Below are 19,964 nucleotides of genomic sequence, written 5' to 3' on the forward strand. Positions count from 1 at the left end.
GTTTTCCGTAGCATGAAGAAAGGCTGCTGCAATTCAGAGTATTTTCCTGTAAACAAAATAGCCAGCATTTTTACCATTCTGAACATACTGCCATCTGTAAGATACCATTATACTACCAGATAAGAGACAAAGACTTGAGGAAAATAAGTTATCAATCATTCTAGCAACAGCACAATGCAAGAGGGGAAGATCAAGCTGTAAAACATTTTTCCAGCAGCAGTAATTTAATTACTGAACAGGTTACCAAACTCTATCAGAACCATGCAGAAAAAAAGCCCCCAAGGAATCCTAGGAGGGCTGCAAGTCTGAAGGACATCCGTGTGCTACAAAGAGGAGCAACGAGCAACAAAAGCTGTCAGGAATTCGAGTGTGGGGCCTAGGTTTTAAAACATATTTACCGAGTCAGTAATGGAAATTCAGAGCTGAAAGGTCTTTAGATATGCGGTCCTTAACTCACACTTCCTGGTTCCCAACTACAAAATGGAAACAACTTCTAATGCTGCGGTGGTGGACTAGAGCAGTGTTTAATGATAAAGCCCCAGGATCCAGAGAAGAAGGTCAGATGCCACTATGATGGGGTCTTCCACAAGACTTAAAATCTGGAAAAGAACTTCGAGTAAACAGGATATTTGGAAGTATCACCTTTATCTATATTCTGATGTATTTACAAAAAATGAAACAAAGCCAACCAACACCCACAAGCTATGGGCATTTCTTAATGCTGGTTATAGTATGCCAAGGATCACTAACACCAACAGCTAACCTTGACCCTTACATTCTAGGCAAAGCAAAAGCAGGGCTATCTTTTTGTTTTGTCCCAGAACAAACACCTAATCATAGATGCCTTGGTCACAGAATATGAGCACTTTATACACAAATGTTTGTCTAGGTCAGTATTTACAGTCATTACAAAAGCTGTGCATATAGCAACCCATCATCTCCTACTTTACAGAAAGCTAAGCTAAATGTTTTGCTGTATGCATCATATATGATATCTTCAGGTTTTTTTCAGATTACACAACTCAATCTTCACTCTTTCCCCAAAGAAATCTATATTATGGCTATTATCTGTTATTCATCTATGGAAATTTATTTCTGGATCACTTATTTCTAATGTAAAATTTGGTATCTGATACCTGAAAGTCAAAGCACCATCAGTTATTCTTCTTTTAAAATACATTAAATAACTCTTACTGCTGTGGAATAAAATTTATTCAAATTGTTGGTCAGGAATGGAAAAGCAAGTATGTTTACGCATTAAAATTGAAGTTCAAACCACCACTGTGTGATTACATGACAGATTTTAAATGGCTTGCACAAAGTCATTAGCACTGATTCCTTTCCAGAAGGCCCATGTAACAGTTCCATTCTCAGTCTTCCCTGTAGTAGTGCCCTCCCCCCACCTTTAACTGTCAGCTTCTCTCTTTTCCACAGGTTGTGTTTTGAACCCCAGGACCTATTGCTGGGGTAGTGCACACAAGCAGTGTATATAAGGATAGCAGTAAAAACATGAGGTAATCCTCACGTCTTCAACAGGAGTAAAACCCACTGGCCTAAAACAATGTATACATATTTTACTGAAGATATTATCTGCTAAAGCTCTGTTTTCCAAAACAGCAGTTGGAAAACATGAGTGTGAAAGCTTTATGAGAACATACACGTGTCTTCGGTTCTTCACTTCAACACAAGTTTCATGCAAGCAAAAATTACTACCAGTAACTGGAGGGAAAAAGAAATAAAACCAATCAAGCGAATCTCAGCAATGCTAAACTTTCAGAAACATACCAAAAAGGGAGAACAATTATGAGGGACGAGAGTTCTGCCTTCTTGCCCAAACATTCAGCTCTAAAATGAGTAACATTTCAGGTTACTGTTTGATCAGGATTTCTCACCATTCTTTGTTCGGTTTTTGTTTTGTTTTTGCAACATACCTGCTTGTAACAAACTTTATGGCTTCACAGTCGTAACGTTTCTGAAGGCCACAGATCACAAATCAAATAAAAATGTATGTATTACACTTAATAGATAGTAGCACAATAAGTAACTGCTGTTTTGAGTACTTTCATTGGGCTAGTCTTGTGTGTATTCGTAACACAAAGCCTGACAGGTGCCATCCTAATCTAATAATCCATTTGAACATACTTCATTTCATGAGAGAGTTACATCTGGGAATTTTTCTAGCACTTACAGTTAAGTGCCCCTTTAGACACCAATTCTTAATGCATCTTTGCACAGGCAGTCCTACTGAGCTATAACTGAAGCAAGTACAGCCAATTGAACTTAAGACCTGCGTTACCACTTGCAAGTAGAGAAACAGATCTTCTGACAGATCTGGACTACTCTAAAGTAATAAAGAACTTTTAGAAACTTGCACTCGAAATCTAAAAATTCAGTGGCATTTGGGAAATCTGTTTTCATGAGGATAAAATATTTCCTAATACACCTCCCAAAAGCACATGCTCCAGATTATAATCTATGCTGCCCACTGGAAGGAAAATTCAGTGCAAAAGAGCAGGAAATCCAAGCATTTTCAAGATTAAGCTATCTTGCAAAAGGCGGTTTATACAGAATTAGTTTTCTGTAATAATATAATGAGTTCAAGTAAGTGGACGAATGGCTACTGCACATATATTAATACATAAACATTTGGCTGTATCACTACTGCACCCATTTCACTGCTGTATTTTTAGAATATTCTCTCACACCAACCGTGCTGTTACGATGGCATTTATTTCCATTATGTGTGCTGTCAAAAAATGGGTCTTATGCTGCAGCAGTTCTTTGGAAAACACATTGAAATACGCGGTATTCAAATCTCAAATGCTTTCCTCCATTCATAGGTACAAGCCAGCTTTGTATATCAGAAACAAAAGTACCCACATTCCACTTGCTAGGCTTATGTCACCTCTAGCTTCTTTTGACTACCTAGAATTTTTTGGATTTGGGAACAGAAAGTACATTGTTATATCTGTCCTTACTATATAAAGATTTTATTGTGTTTTCACTCTTCTGAAGCCTAGGTTACTTGAAGAAAACAGAACAAAAAATACTTAGTTCAAGTACTTTTGCCCTAGCTGTGAAACAAAACACTCATGGTATTTCTGGTTCTTACACTTCTAGTGGTTCTTCCACCTCAAATTTTCTCTTCGTTCAGGGAAAAAAAAAAAATCCACCACACATCCAATAAATTGTATGATGAGCAGCAGACCTGGAAAGGCCTCATTTTCATACAGATTTATGTTTTGTTTTGGTATATATCTTTTCCCAGTGTCACTGGCCCAGCTTTCTCCCCATATCCTGTATAGTTTCACCCTTGCTGCCCTTCACAGCATACCCACTTCTCAGCATATTCCTCTAAGCACAGCTTTCTCTCCCTCTCCCATCTTCTGCTACCAAACTGCCTCTACACTATGTGCATATTGACTTTCCCCTCATCAGAAGCAACAAGTTTACCAAACACTTCTGGTCCTAACACAGGAAATAATACAGCTCAAGGCCTTCAAATCAAAAACAGTGTGATATCTACTCCACCACCTCACCAAAACATCTAATCCTCAAACCCGTGCCTTGCCTTTGCTATCAGGAATTTGCCCTAATCCCAAATTTCACAAACTACATCAGATACAGAAACATTTAACAAAACTGTAACAGAAGACTCTGCTGCAAAAGGAAAAGAACCAAGGTGGATGTAGGGATGGGAAAGTTTCTGCTCATCCCATTTTTGTTTGGGGTGTGTGGGAAGAACATACTTAATGTACATTAAGAGATTACACGGGAAGACTATTACTTAAGGTAATGAAAAGCAGTGTTCCAAAACAGGTAATACTCCCAAACTGCAGCTCTGTCCACAGGCAACCTACACTACAGCCAAGCTGCAGTTGGAAGGGGCATCTTGTTCCACAAGCCAACACTGGCCTGACCCGACCATAGCAAAAAACAGAAACCCATGGGGAAAAAAAAAAAAAAGAAAAAGTAATCAGTTCAGACATAATTTAACTTCCTATGATATCACAGGAGTGCCAGAGTTGCTTTAAAGAAAAAGGTGAGGACACACATGGGTGGTGTTAACAGAGCATAGAACTGGCCTTTCTAGCACACCTAGCTGTTAGGCTTGCTTATCTCAAGCCGCCCTCGGTCTGCTTGTTATTTATTCGTCTAGCAGATTTTCATTGCAGACATCAATGGAAGCCTATCTGGCTGTATTGCTGCAGTCTTTAGGAAACTATATCATCAGACTTTCCACACTAAGAAAAATAAAACACCCGAACAGAAAACGCTCAAGACAAGTTAGACAGTAAAAACACGTTACTTCATGTTTGATGGCCGTATCATTAAACCTAAGCCAATGAATGTGTCAATCAAGGCAGCCAGACGTCAGTGAGATATAACCAAAAGTAGGTGTGAAAATCACTCCTGAATATAACAGCAGAGGAGCTGACGTGACTGGGTGTGTGCGCTAGTGTGATAAAAGGCAGAAGAATTAGCATAGTGATTCTACCAGATGTCTGGCTGAGTTCTCTGCGTGGGACACCGCCTTGCTAGCAGACATGTAGAGAAAGAAAGTAGGAACAGCTTCTTCCTGTCTGCCCCAGTTAGGAATTGCCCATGCAGCGCCTAAGAACGGCTACAGGTTATCACATTACTGTCACTAATGGACACATCCTTCCAAAAATTTGTGTCAACTGCAACTTGGAAGATACTTTGGGCCCCAGCCACATATTCTGGCCTTGATCCTTCAGCTAAAGTACTCACTGTAAGGAGGGTAGGAAACCACCTGCCTCCCCTTATATTGTGGAAAAGAAAAAAATGGTGGTGAAAAATTATTTCCTATCAATTTCTTAATTTCATTTCAGGTTTGATAGATTACCATCACGTTGCCCTCACAGTTGTTTTTCTTTCCTGGCCATGAGAAACACAAGCCTATTTAGAACTGCATCCCATTAGTAATGCTGGGGGAAGGAAAAAAAAGACCAACCTTCTTGTTTTAATGAGATTGTTGAAATTGTGTTACCAGAATTACATAATATGCATGTTTATGTACAATCAACGTGCACAGCTGTATAATCACATTTTTTTTTTTTTTAAAGACTTATAATGACAGTATAAAATGCTGCTTCAAAATTGACTTAAACTTATTTAAGACTGCACTGTTTGCTAGAATGGAAGTGCTGCCCCTCCTCCCCCATTACTTCACATCTGGTCTCCTGGTGAGCTGGAGGGAGAAATTAAGGTCTTTTTCATAGGGTTGGTTTTCAGTCAGATTAGCAAACAAATCCAACCTTCCACCTGGCCACAATTACTAGCACTGGATAGAAGGGAGTAAAACAAATTCTAAGCAGATATTTGTGATCTAAAGTTGAAGCTTCACAATGAAGAGCTCCTTGGAAAACTATCCAAAATCCTCCAGAGCATTGATACCTACGTTAGACTTTTTAACTATTTTCCCCCTAAATTGTTACTTAGCACTTACTGTATCTCAACTGATATTCCATCATCCAGATATTCAGTAGCACTACAGTCAGTCTACACCACCTGTATCCTCTGTTTCTTTATTATCTACTCCACCTTCCAAAGTGTTTCTAAGCACACAAAATGCAAGGCTGTTAGTACCTTTCCATTGCAGTGTTCACTGCAATTTTGTTGTTGTTGCTGTTTTTTCCCCTTTAATTTTAATAAATTATTTGCACGTGTTAGAATTATCCCCTCATATTGAAGAAATGTTAGGGGTTTTTTTGGTGGACACTTTTCGCCACCCTCCTGAGGCCACGATGAATATTTCATAACTTCACAATGACTTAATGAACAAGATCACTGCTACCCAATCATGTCATTCCTTCGAAGGTCTAACAAGTGAGATATGACCTTCGCTTATAAAACTGCAATACCTCGTCCCCATTCTGCATGCATACATGTAATACCTATGCACACACTTTATAGCTTATTACACCATTTGACTGCATCCAGCAGTTATGCTTGACGGCCTGCAATACTCAGTATTACCATCATGTCTTCTGTGGTCACTTTATCAGAGACAACAGATTTAAAATAGTAAAGTGAGGAGAAAGCAAATTGGTATTGATTCTCCTTAAACTCTTGACCCCGGTAATTTATCTGACAAATAATGCATTCCACCACCTGGCTAATACTCAGCAGCAGACAAGTAAGCTAGCTGGCTCTTAAGAAAAAATAAATACAAATGCTAACAAAACCAACAAAAAACATACTGGAGATTATTTAGCAATAGTTAGAATACTAAAGAATGAAAGCAAAAATGCTGAAACCTAGCGACTCTGCAACAGGATGGGAGAAAAAAAATACCTATTTCTACGCTAGCAGCCTGCTCAACTATCTTCTAAGCCTGAGCAAATGGCAAAGGAAGGGCTGTGAGTCCCAACCAGCTCAGCAGAGTAACCAAGCATGAACAGTACCTAGACTCAACTTGCATCTAAAATGCAGCTGGTACAGAAGATGCAGAGGGAGGAGCCGGTGGATCTGTTCACATGATAAAATAGTCACAGGATTTGAGACATGGCTCCCTTACCCAACTGGTTAAAACAAACCAACAAAATTCGCAGTTGACATGAGAGTAGGCAAGAAAAAAAATAGAGTAAGATGAAAGAATGTTCAGAAGAAATTCAGAAGAAATGCCAAGGGGATAAGGAACAAAATGTAACAAAATGCCTGGATTTATCTAGATTAAGTTTCAGTAAATTAATACCAACCAACACTAGATTTTCAAAAGCACAGAATAGATGAGGTGCAGAGCAGCCATGCAGACTGCCTGGTGCTCAAAGCAGGAACCTCCATGCAGCCCTGAGTTGTGTTCAGTCACATTCTGGGTATCTCTAACATCAGAAACTACTCAGCTTCTCAGGGCAAATCTGTTCCATTGTTTGAACATCAACAGTTTCTAAATAAATTAAAAATAAAAGGCAAAAGGGTGCTTCTTATGCTTAAATAGCATTCGTTTTATTTCATTTTGTACCCATTACTTCTCGCCCAGTCACTGAACACACTGGTGCAGTCTCTGTTCTGCTCTTCCATCAGGAACTTCTACACATTGATGAGAAATCCCTGAGCTCTTTTTTCTGGGCTCAAGTGCCAGCTCTCTCAGCCCCTCCTCATATTACAGCTCCTCCAGTCCTTTGATATCATCGTAGCCCTTCTCTGGACATTCATACCCATCTCGTACTGGTGAACCAGAACAGGTCACAGTGTTCCAGACCAGTGCTGAAAAGGGATTAATCACCTCCTTTGACTTGCTGGCAACACTCTTCCAAACACAGCCCAAGATACCATTCACCTACTTTACTGCAAGGGTGCATTGCTGGCTCAAGTTCAACTCGTTGAACAGGACTACCAGGGCTTTTTCTGCAAAGCTGCTCTCCAGGCAGTCAGACCCTATCCTGAGCCAGTACACATGATTATTCCTCCCCAAGTGCAGGGCTTTGCATTTCCCTTTGTTCAGCTTCACAGGAGTCTCCTCTCTGCTCGTTTCTCCAGCCTGCCCAGATCCCTCTGCATGACAGCACAAACTGTGTGACCTACCAAACCCTCCCACAGCCTTGCTGAGGGTGCACTCTGTCCCTCTCCCAATAACATGCAGTTATCATTACCAAAGGTATCACACTGTATTGGGACCTGGCACTGACCTCTCCAGTTGGACTTCATGCTGCTCATCAGAATCATGTAAATATGGCAGTTTAGAGGCCATTCTATTGTCTGTCTCATCCACACTTTAAGTTTGTCTATGGAGATACCAGAAGAGACACTGTCAATAGCTTTACTGACGACAAGATCAACGATATTTACTGCTCCCTGCCATCCACAGAGCTAGTTGCTTCATCATGGAAGGCTACCAGATGCTCACCAACACCACCTATGCTGACCTGCCTGCTAATCCTGACCCACTCACTCTCTATGAACTACGACTTAACCATCCCAAGGCAGAGCTCCACATTCCCATTGCTCTCCAAGAAGCAAGGCAGCACCCCAGCCTGTACCTCTTGAAGAGCCTGCAGCACACCAGATCTATCACCTATCTATCTGCAGTAAAATCTTTTGGATGTCACTGAGATTGTAGCCATTAGGCAGCACATACACCTTTAGTTGCTCCAGTTTGTTTGCTGTATACGACGCACAATCAAGTCAAAGTATGTACAGGAAAGTAATACACTGTGTGGGGGGAAACATCTTACTGACAAAACTGGCTGGAAACTTCGATTCACGCTATGAAGTCGCACGTGCTGGGGGGAATAATCAGAAATGACAACATGGGGATGCTTGCTTGAGAAAAGTACAGTTCAAGAGGTGCTACGCAGCTCTGTTCGGGGAAAGGAGATAGATGGGTCTCTGCTGAAGGAAGTCTTCTGGGGAACGGCTTATGAAAGAAGAATCCTAGCGCCCCATTTCTCTGTATACCTCACCTCTACTGTGTTGCTGAGCTCAAACCTATCCAACCTTCCTTCCCATGCTGCTATTCCACTGCCTTGTCTCCTTTTACCTGAAACTCCTTGCCCCAAGCCCTATTTCTGCTTTTATATCCTCAGAAGACTTCGCCACCTGCATTTGCAGCTCACCCAAAGATTTCCCCCCCTTCCCTAGTTCTTCCCCCTTGATGTTACTTTCTGCACTTTACTTTTAGTTTTTCCAAATACACAAAATTATCTTACTAAAAAACCAACCTCCAAAACCAGAAACCCTTTGAAAACTGTTTTCAAATTTCTAAAAAACAGAAGAACAAAGAAACAAAACAAAAACTCATAACATTTACATCATGATGCATCACATCCAATTTTTAAATTTTGGCCAGAATTCTTTCAAACAAGAATTCTCACTTATCTTTTTACAGAACAAAATCACAGGCTCTTGTATTAAAAAAAAAATCCATAAACCAACAGTTTCCATAACAGAATACAAACTAATCTATGCTCACAGACCTGCTCTAATATAAGTCATTTCAATATAAACACAGAACTGATTAATACCATCATCAGAACAGTACAAAGAAAAAAAAAACCACCAAGGAAAATACAAAATGTATAATTTAACATCTTGCTTAATAGCTGATGAAGACATTTTCAATTTCAGGCAAAACTCCTTCTAATACTGTACAGAAACATGCTGTGGATGCATACACAAGGATTTAATATCCCAGCTAGCTTCTGGTTGTTGGGATTCAGGAAGAAGCTGCCACAAAGTGGTGTAATTCCACAGCTGCCTGCTACAGACTCTCACGCTCCTCTCCAGAATGGTAATGCTGGCCATTGTTGGGAACAAAACACTCGAGGCTGGGCTTTTCATGTTCCTCTCTTAGTAGCACACTGTCGTTTCATATACAAGCACTATTATTTGGTTATTCTTTCCCCCGTGACCAACTCACCTTCTGATTAATAAAACTCAGCAGAAATGAAAAGATACTCATGAAAAAACAGTGAGAAAGGAGCTGATAGAATTTCACCCAGTAACAAGTATAAATGCTACGGATGCTTACTGCTAAAGAAGGCCATTCTTACATCAGCTTGCCCTCTCTTTCCTCCACCTCTGTTTCCTGCAGATTTCTAGGACTATTACCTAAAGTATTACAAAGAGGCATAAATATTATACAATTGCATTTGAAATCTTTTCTTAAAGTTTAGTAACGCCATTTCTGCAGCAGAACCCCAGGCTAAGGAATGCACAGCTGCCAAACAGATGTATAATTTCAGCATTTAGATTCCATTATTTCAAGGGAATTTTTTTTTTTTTTGAACTAGATGTTTTCAGATTTTCTATTTCCATCTGTTTTTTGACCTCCTTAAGTTCTGTCCCCTCTTTTCTGTTTTAGTTCATTACACCAAAATAATTTCCTAAATTAGAAACATCTCTACATTTAAAAACTTGTGAATTTGAAGAGGTGGGGGAGCAAAGCATGGTCGGGGAGGAACAAAGACAGTTCAACAGAGAACTGGGCTTGAATATAAACTGTCCTGTCTGGGTCAAGTTTTATTTCACAGTTCCTGGTATATCCCAAATTGGCACATCTCTAACTGCATTCCCTCCATGAAATCTTAAAAATGGGGTACTGAAGAATATCAGCTATATGGGGATGTTCTGGCACTTCACCATAGCCCTCTGCCCTAAGTTTTGAGTGGTAGAACATTCAAATTCTTGACTATTTTTAAAAAGAGTTGCATTCAAAAAGCAAACAAAGTATCTCAGCATATCCCAAGATAGTCCACAGAGGGAAGATTTAGGTTGGACGTCAGGGGGAAGTTCCTTACAGAGAGAGTGGTGAGGTGCTGGAACAGCTGCCCCAGAGAGGTTGTGGATGCCCCGTCCCTGGAGGTGTTCAAAGCCAGTTTGGATGGGGCCCTGGGCAGCCTGGTCTAGTAATAAATGGGAAGCCTGATGGCCCTGCATGTGGCACAGGGGTTGGAGATTCATGATCCTCAAGGTCCCTGCCAACCCAAGCAGGGTGATTCTGTGTTATAAAACATTAAGATCAGCACAGACCACCATCAGTGGCTGTCAACTTCAGCTACTTCAGTAAGCATCAATTCATGTACCAGTGGTATCAGAAAACACAAATTAGCACAGGTGAAAAAAAGTTTCATTCTGCTAATCAAAGTAGGAGATAAGGGCATTACCAGAACTGTTCTTAAATCTTGGTCCACTCTACAGATTATAAAATAGTGATCCCAAGTAGGATCAATAAATTCAGCTCAGCAACTTTGATAGATGTGTTTTCAAAACCTAACAATATTTATTGCATTTTTAAGCTTACAACAATTTGCCTAGAAAAGGAAGGGTGTTACCTTCAGTCTTAATGAATGGCATACACCTCAGAACATTCCCAGAGACCATTTTCTATAGGATACTTTCATAAAATAGACTAAATTGTTACCATCAAGGAAACGTAGGAAACAAAATGAGAAAAATGTCAACATATAAAAACAAAAAAGAATTCTTTTAATTCTGCAAGGTTAACTTCTTGGTTCCTCCCAGAGAAGAGACATCAGGAACTAGCTTTATTCAAACTGCCTTGAAAGTTTTTGCTTTTAATTCCTTTCTTCAGGGACATTACTTAAAGATCAGTATCACTACCAAACTAAAATTCATTCACTGATCTGAATTGAGCATAGTCCATGTCTTGGGTGCTGAGCCTGAGGATGGCTGTACCTAATTAGCAGGCAGAGCCTTCCTGTGCAGTATCCCTATCCTGTCTTGCCATTAACTCTCAGCTTTCCAGGTCAGCAGCTGATTCTGAACAGTTTTTCCTTAGGCCAAGGAAGAAAAGACACAAAAGAATTTCTGAAACACGCTCCAAAGAATTCTGGAAGAGTTGTATTTCTCTTTCAAGGAAAAAGATATGCAGCAAGAGAGGACACAACACATTGTACACATCTTTCTGTTTTTCTTTGTGCTTCCAACCACTTTAGCAACTACAAACCACTCGTTCCCAGTGTTCTCCTCTCTTCCATTTGCAAGAGTAGGGATTACAAATTCCAGTCAATACTTCTCCTGCTAAAACATTCCACCCACGTTGCTTGTTCACACTGTTTTCAAAGCACCCTTATACTCCTGCACAACACCATGGGACACGGTGTCTGTGTTTCTGCATCAGCACTGTAGACTGAACTTTCAACTGAACAAATAGGGAAAAATCAAATGGACTAGAAAACAATATCTGAATCTACAAGCCAGGCTACATCCTCCATCATCCTTTTCACTGCTTCTGTATGCGTGGAATTCTCTTTTAACATGCAATGCACTAACCAAGTGCACCAAATCTTTTGTGAGCAGAACGTTAATTTTCTGTAGCAGCAAAGTCTTGCATGACTTTGGGCCACAGAACTCAGACTCTGCCCACTGATTTCCAGTATAGTCTGGCATCAGGCTCTTACAAAGGAAGTATAAATGCACGTGAATGGTTTCCCCCCCCTCAACTGGAGAAAAAGTCGTTAATAATTAACACTCTTAAGACAAGAGACTGCAAGAATAGCAAGCTTAGGAAATTTCAACAGCTGCAACGGTGAAAAGGAAGGAGCTTCCACAAAGCAGGTCTGAATCCTGGTACATGACTTCAGAGACTTCCTTCAATATCTGTCTTACGCCTGCTACATCTGCTTGTATTTTTTATAAGCTACAACACAACAAGGCTGATATGTTTTTCCCTCTGCAGAACACTGAGGTAATCCAGACAAAAAATTGCTAGGTGCTTCCACATCTTAAGCTGAGGAAGTTGACTGAAGCCATCTTGCAAAGCAATCGTATGAAGAAACATAGAGGAAATCTGAACTAGTACCAAATTTGTTGTAAAACGCGTAGTTGCTCTGATAACATGTGATAGAAATTAAGCTACAGCACCACTGAGCTGAAGTAGCAATACTAATTTTTCTTCTTTTATTGACCAGCCCATCTATTATGGACTAAAAAAAAATAAATAATCACATTTTAAACTACTATATTTTTCTCTGTTTTGAGGGGCCACGGGGATCACACTCCCTGAACTGTTTTGTCATCTTGAAAACTTTTCAAGTACTTCCAATGAGTTACACACCCCTCACGCTATTCACAACACTTGGTTTCAATCTGAAGGAACACAAACACCTCTGAATGCAGTACAGGCAAACTATCCCACCAATGAGCTTAAAGAAAGCACTCCAACAAGTCAATCAATTCCACCAAAACAATACATGTCCTCAGTAAATTCTATAGAAATAACACACTGGACTTGAAGTCTTCACCATTGCTTCTCTTTTTGCATACACCACCCGTGCATTTTCACACAGTCATGAACTAGAACTCACCTGTCTGCTTTAATAACTATTTTGATTTTTTACTTACCAATTCATTCCGAAATAGTACAGCTGAATGAAATGCACAGAACTCAATAGAAAGAGGAGGATGACTCTAAGGCATCCACTAGGAAAATGGCAAAGACTAGATCTACTACACATAGACCTCAAAAAGAACAATCATACTGCCCACAGCATCTGTGTACAGTTGACAACAGCGTCATAACCAGAAACTCACGCATCTCATCTCTGCTGTAACACAAATGAAGATCTCAAGCCTCACAATGTATCAAAAACTCTGATTTAAAATACTTCAGTTGTAAGCTGACTACAGGAAACTACAACATTCTCTCATTTCTGCAATTCCCACACAACGTTATGAGAGCCCCATCTCACACAGTGGTCAGACCAGCCAGAGGCTGCAGCTTACTCTCTCAGCCAGGACACAGCCTCACAGGAAAACAAAAGGAACCTAACATTCACCCTCCCTAGAGAAGAACAAAATTCTTGATATTAAAGACTAAGAGAAAAATTACTTTGTTTTGTTGGGGGAAGCACAAAACACACGCCTAGAGCACAAAGTACTGAGTGTATGTTTCTGGACTGAATCCGTCACAGAATAGTTATTCTGAGAAATAAGAATATTAAGAAAGCAAAAGTTATGCCTTCTTTGCAACAAAGATGAATTAGCTGAATACTTCAACTTTCTGTCCTATTTCAAGGAGCATGTATTACAGCTCACAGATGATTTTTAAATGATTCAGTACAGTGGGTTGAATATCGCATGGTGTGGTTGTTGTTTTAAACTTCTTTGGGGGGGTAAATAAAATAGCTATTCCTTAGAAAAATCAACTGATCTAGACTTCACTGTGACTTTTAAGTGACTACGAGAACGAGAGACAGAAATTCCTTGCTTTGCCTTTAAAGTACTAAATGTTTTAGAAAGCACAGAAACTCCATGACATCACCATGACTAGGAATAATCAGCAAGGGTTTGGTGGAGCAACTGCAGAAGATTTTTGCAGCTCTTGTTCAAGAAAGAAAAGGCACTAAATCATCAGCTGCTACAGGCAAGCCTGCTGTCAAAATGAAGCACATACACTGCCCCCCACCCTCACATACATTTGTGGAAAATTAATGTGTGAAATAAGGCTCTAAGCACTCCATCAGTGCCTACATACAACAGCTCTGAAGTGACATATCTTAACATTACTGCAATACTTACGTGATTTATTTACAGAAAATATTAAGGTATGTGAAGCAAAACCCAGGCACTGTAGACATGCTCTGTTCCCTCCTCCCCCTTCAAACAAGGAACCAAAAACCTCACAGAGACAGAAAGATCTGATGCTTGACAAAAGCAAGGGAGAAATACATCTGTAGTACGTGCCCTTACATATGCCATCTTGGCTGTTCACCCATCCATGCCTTCCAGCCACTTACCAAAGCTACAGAAGCTCTGTGTATCAGTTATTTACCTGTACTGGAAAAAGATACTGTCCTCATGACAGAAGTTGCCATCCACAATGACAAACAAAAGAGAAACAGAGTGATTGGCTTTTTTCTGTTGGTTTCTTGCTTTTAAGGTCTCAGTCAAAGGCGAGTTTGATGCTTTTGAAAGCTTGGCCAAGTCAAAATTACTGCAAGCACCACTATCTCTTCTTTGATCACTTTAATAAAGGGGACTTATTCAAACATTCATGACACATCTGTTACATATGTGGGCCCCATTCTGCTCTGTGAAGCTGTAGAAGTTCTTAGTTACGCTGACTGATGAGCAACGTAAGAAAGATTCTATTAATTCAGCTTTGTTTAACACTGCTATTTTCAAAACAATTTCTTGTAAGCTGTGAACATAGCCTTTCCTGGTTTCTCACTCCAAAATTTATGTTAGTGAATATTTAACAAGTCCTTCCTTAGGTTTTTGTTTTCTTTTTAATTATTTTTTAATTATCACTGCATAGTCACATTGTGTCCCAATTGCCTCATGGAGAATAAATACAACACTGTTGTCATTCCTACCTTTAAACCAAGGGGAAAATAAATAAAAACCTAAGCCACCCACCTACTTCTTGCTTTTCAGGACTCCAGGAAGTAGACAAAACTATTTATTGTTTCTTCAAAATGCTTTTCCCCTTGCAGTCCAATGCTTCGTGACAACTCATATCACAGTAACGCTCATCTATGGGAAACATATGTCCTCTCTAAAGGAAGCTAGCAGACTGCTTACTGCACATTTGAAAAGCACCACATTTAAAACTAGATGAGATTTAATAACCCTAACTTTGAGTAGCTCAAAAAGTATGCCAACTGCTGTATAGAATAAGGTTAATGACTACTTACATTAAGTATGCTTTAGACCCCCAGTTGCCAAATTTTGGCACCCAGAAAAAGCACATACACCACTTACTCAATTGTATTGAGTATGTTTGTTTCTCTCTACAAAGCTCACAGTTCCCACTGCAACCATCTTGATGAGCAGTGTCAAAAACACCAGAATCTGGACCCCACATTTTGACTAGGGAACCGTCAGGTGACTAGGGAACTTTGACTGGTGGATTCCAAGTTCTATGTTACTTCTTGCTAGCCATTTACCAACATCCCACCTCCCTGCTTTGGGCAGGGGCTGGGCCCAGTGACATCCAGAGGGGCCTTCTTTTTCATTTTAAAGAGAAAAATTCCAATAAGCCCTCATGAATTCAGAGAAAAGAGAGGCCAAGGGGATAAATAGAGAAGAGGCAGCTGAAGATCACGGCTATGCAGTGAGATCTCTGACAGAACTCCGAACTCAGAGCCTGCAGGGCATGCATGTGTCCATACAGAAACCACCCAGACCCTACGACACAACAAACTACATGCCTCGAAAGATCTATAAGAAAGTAACAAGAGTAAAGACACAAAGGATACACATTATCAACAAGTATTCAAGTGTTTTCTTTTCGGGCTGCTACAAAATGCCACAATGCGAGGGTCTTACTAACTACGGGATGGAAGAAGGAATCTGAATATCAACCGATCTCGTGCAGCTCCTTATTCCAGGATGAGGTGCTACTGCGAGTCAGGGAACAGTTCCAGCCCAGCCATCACAGAAGGAGCTGCTCCACTCCCACAGAGGGCAGGCACCCAGGAGCTGACTGCATATGGAATCCACCAAATTGTTACCCGTCCTCACGGCACGCAAAACACGAATCCCAAACACAACCAGCCCGCACCTGGAAGGCTCCCCATCGTACAGCCTTCCCCACAACAGCCCAGACGACGGCTTCGCGGACGCGCGACAGCCTCCCACCGCACCTCGACGCCGAGCTCACTCGTAGCCGGACAGAAGATGAAAGGCCGACGAAAAGCCATTCGAGTTTTTCAGCCTCTTCGGGACATCTCGTCACCAGGTACGAGAACGCCGCGTGTAACCGGAACCGGGCAGCGGACGCTCCCGCCCAGCAGCGGCGGGTCCCCACTCCGCAGGCGTGCGGAGCCGTGCGGTGCCGTGCCGCCCCCCGCGGCCTCCCGGAGCCGCTCGCAGGCCCCGCTCCGCCGCCGGCTCGGCACCGCGCCTGGAATTACAACACCGCGGGCGCAGACGCAGGGGGAGGGAGAAGGCGGCCAGACAGAGCGGCGTGCGCCGGGCCTGCCCGGCCCCGCAGGCGGCCCCGTGCCCACGCAGGAAGCCGGCGGCCCCGGGAGCCCCCGCGCTTCGCCCGCCGACGGGTCTCCGAGCACCGGCCCGACCCGCGGGGCGAGCGGCCGGGTCGGAGAGCCTCGGGCAGGCGGCCCCAGCCCGCGTCCGACGGGGAGAGCGGGACGAGGGCCCGGCGCTCGGAGCCCCGCGGGGCTGAGAGGGGGTGGAAGCGGGACCGCCGCGCTCCTCACCGCCCGGCCGGCCCGCCCGACCCCGCACTCACCGCTCCGGGGGGCTCCTCATCCTCTGCGGCGGGAGAGAAGACGAAGCAGGAGGGAGCCGCTCCCGCTGCGTTACGCAGGCCGCGCCCGGGACCCCGACGGCTCCTGGGAGACGGGAGCGAAGGCGGCCGAGCGCCGGGAGGGGGAGGGCGGGGCGGGGCGGGGCGGCTCGGCGCAGGCTCGCTCCCCGGCAGGCGCTCCCGACGCCCGGCGCGTCCCTGCGGAGCGGGCGGGGCGGGCCGGAGCCGGATTCCAATCACGGCACCCGCCGAGCCCGGCCGCGCGCACGGCGGAGGGAGGGGAGAGCGCGGGCGCGCGCTCGGCGGAGGCGGCGCCGGCGGCCGCCGTCGAGAGGCGCCGGGCCGCCCCTCAGAGCCCTCCCGCTTCCACCGCCATCGCGTCGACACGCGCCGCGGGCGGGAGGGCTGGCGGGGCACCGCGGGAAAAAGTTGGCCGCTTCTCCTCCCCGTAGCTCCCTTCACGGGCCGTAGCGCAGCCGCGGCCAGCCGCCGCCTGAGGCTCCGCCAAAGGGCCGTCGAGAAGGGCTTTCCCGCTGACGTAGGCGCCGCAGCTCCTGTAGGAGGCGCCAGAGAGGCGCGAGGGCGCGGCGGAGCTGTGAGGGGCAGCGCGGCCGGGAGCGCTGGGGAGGCGGCGTGAGGGGTGAGGGTGGCGGCTGCCCGTGGAAAAGTGGGGGCCTCACACCGGTCCTTAAGCTCTGTGGAAGAATAGTCCTGAAAAGCTTGACGTCCCAGTGCCTTATGAGCGATGCGAGTGCCACTGCAGTGAACAGAATTGTTCGTTTGCTTTTTTTCCATTTCCTGTTTAAATAAACAAAGCTGGCTAGTTAGATTGGAATACGTCGTAACTTCTGCAACCGGCTTCTCTGCTCACCGATAAGACTGCTAAAGGCCGTGATTTGCATTGCACTTCCAAGCTCCTCGTCATTAGGACGCATTACCAAAGTAACAATTTGTCTGTCTGTCTGTCTGCCAGCAGCAGTGCAGAAGGAGCGCTGGTAGCACTGTGCCATGGGACGAGCAGCCGGACCTTTCCCTCAGCAGAGTGGCAGCAACTCCGATGTCGACGTGGTCCCATTACACAGCTCTGCACCAAGAACTTTGTACACAGGGCCAACCACAGGGGGAAACGAAGACCACGCAAACCTGCTGGCTTTCCCTTTGCTATTGACCAAGACAACCCTTAGGCCATCTGCCTGCCTACAGATAAGCTGTTTTTAGAGAGTAACCAATTGGGAAGAAATCTCACTTAGCCACATGCACGTATGATGTGGGAAACCCTGCTTTGCTCTTTGTGCTGACCTCTTCACAGTCCAGCTCCATTTTTGTCTGCCAGCGTCATATAGAGTTTATGTCGTCCCATTTGTGTGTAAGATGAGTGCATTGGCTCTGTAATATAGTTTACATGTGTTGTACACGTGCATTGTTAGGCAACTGCTTAGCTTGCATTCTATCCCATATAGTAAAACAAAAGGGGAAGTACATTCAAACCTATCTGCTTTGCAGATTCCTTTAAAACATAGGCAATTAAAGGCACACCTAGTAAGTGTAGGTGGCCAGATACTACAGAGAAAGGCATTAAAAAATGTAGGACTTGCATTACTAGACTTGTAGAAAATTTTTTTCCGATGAGCCAGAAAAAAATGTCAGTGTCCAAGACAAAGACAGCCAAGAAAGACAAAATCACAGTGCTCATGCCAAGCAATACAGAACTTGTATGCTTATGTTTATAATTTCAAAGGAAAATATGAGTCTGCTGTTCCTCCACTCTGTCTACTATCAGATTATAGCAGCAGAATAGACGCTCAATATGGAAGAAGAATGCAACATGCATGTGTGTGCTCCCAAGCAGAACCAAAGCTGTTAGAGCTAGCATCTCTTTCAGTAATAATCCGTGTGGTAATACAGTCCTGCATTTTCCAGATGTCGAATAGTGATTTAAATCCATCATGCCTGAATTCAGCAAAAGCCAGTAGCCTCAAAATTTGTTTTTGAGCTCACTTATGAAATAGATCAACTGTTTTCACTGAATTTCCTGTAAGTAATCACAGAAACTGCTCTCTTAGCTGGTACTTTTTAAAGCAGTTGGGCACTGAATATATCTCAGGCAATAGTCCCTGTCACATCAGAAATTGTGTTGCTGAGGATTTGGTTTGCTCTACCCTGCCAATGTGCCTATTCACAGCATAAATAAGGAGCATCAGGCTGTGTAAATACTAGTCTTAATCACAAAATAAATTCAGTAAAAATAAACTACATTTTAATAATATTAGGCCTGCAAAAAACAACTTAATCTTGATCTAAAATGATGAATCATAGCAACCTCGAAGGGTATTTGCATCTCAGTATTGTGCTGGTTGTCTGATGAAACATCACATGGACAGTACTGTACTTTTCTAAACATACAGTATATACCGTATGGCTTCAATTTCATAAGTTATAAACTTTTTTTGAGACATGGATTAACATTGAAAGTATGAAAACTATATGATTAGACTAGAACTCCTTGTTCACATTCATAGAGCAGTCTGTATGTGAGAAGGAGTTTGTTGACCAATGCTAATGTGTGAGACAATGCGGCATGATGGGAGCATTTTCTTTATGTGCTGAATTTCCCTTAATGAAAGTAACTGTGGAAGTTTAACCTCAGAAAGAATCGAACCCGTTTTGTTTCGACTTGCCTTGTTTACCTTGCAAGAAAGGTAGCGATACCTGTTTAAATCAAAGATGAACACTTTAGGTGATAGGCACTCAGAAAGAGGTAGTGTTCCCGTGAGCTAGTTATCAGTAACAGACATCTCACCTGGTCAGGATTTAGCAATCTGCAAAAGCTTGGACACGTCAGGTTTTAGTAACATGAGGTATTTGTCCTGGTAATACAGCAACACTCAGAGACACTGTAGTCTGAATTTGAAAATAAACGTACATTAATTCTCCACTTAACCAAGATGGGGCGTGGAAGCCTAGCATAAAATACAGAAAGAGCAGTTCAAGAGTGTCATGATGAAGAAAGCTGTATTAAAAAAATATTAAATCGTGAATCGGGTAGTCTTGCAGCTGCTTTCTTTTGTCATTTCCTGTCCAGGAATTTCTTACTAGTTCTTGGAATCTCTGGGGAACTGCGAATCCTAAACTTATGTTTAGGAGAGGTATGCATAGGTAGAAGGTCATCCATCTGATAGGACTTAATCTTTGTAGATTCCTCTTCCCTTCAGTCTCTAAAATTCGTATGTGTAAAATCTGTGATCCAAATATGATTTTGAAAACC

At 42.8% G+C, this 19,964-nt stretch overlaps 1 protein-coding gene across 2 annotated transcripts in view; it reads right to left on the reverse strand.

Moving 5' to 3' along the window:
• Window positions 1-16,861, reverse strand: part of BMPR1A (bone morphogenetic protein receptor type 1A) — an 81,212-nt gene extending 64,351 nt beyond the window's left edge. For both annotated transcript variants that reach the window (XM_031602458.2, XM_031602457.2), the window contains exon 1: window positions 16,682-16,861. The gene's annotated coding sequence lies outside the window, so the exon portion shown is untranslated. The remainder of the gene's footprint in view (window positions 1-16,681) is intronic.
• Between the last annotated feature and the right edge of the window lie 3,103 nt (window positions 16,862-19,964).

Source organism: Phasianus colchicus, chromosome 8 (assembly GCF_987193195.1).
Source record: "Phasianus colchicus chromosome 8, bPhaCol1.hap1.1, whole genome shotgun sequence".
NCBI lineage: Eukaryota > Metazoa > Chordata > Aves > Galliformes > Phasianidae > Phasianus > Phasianus colchicus.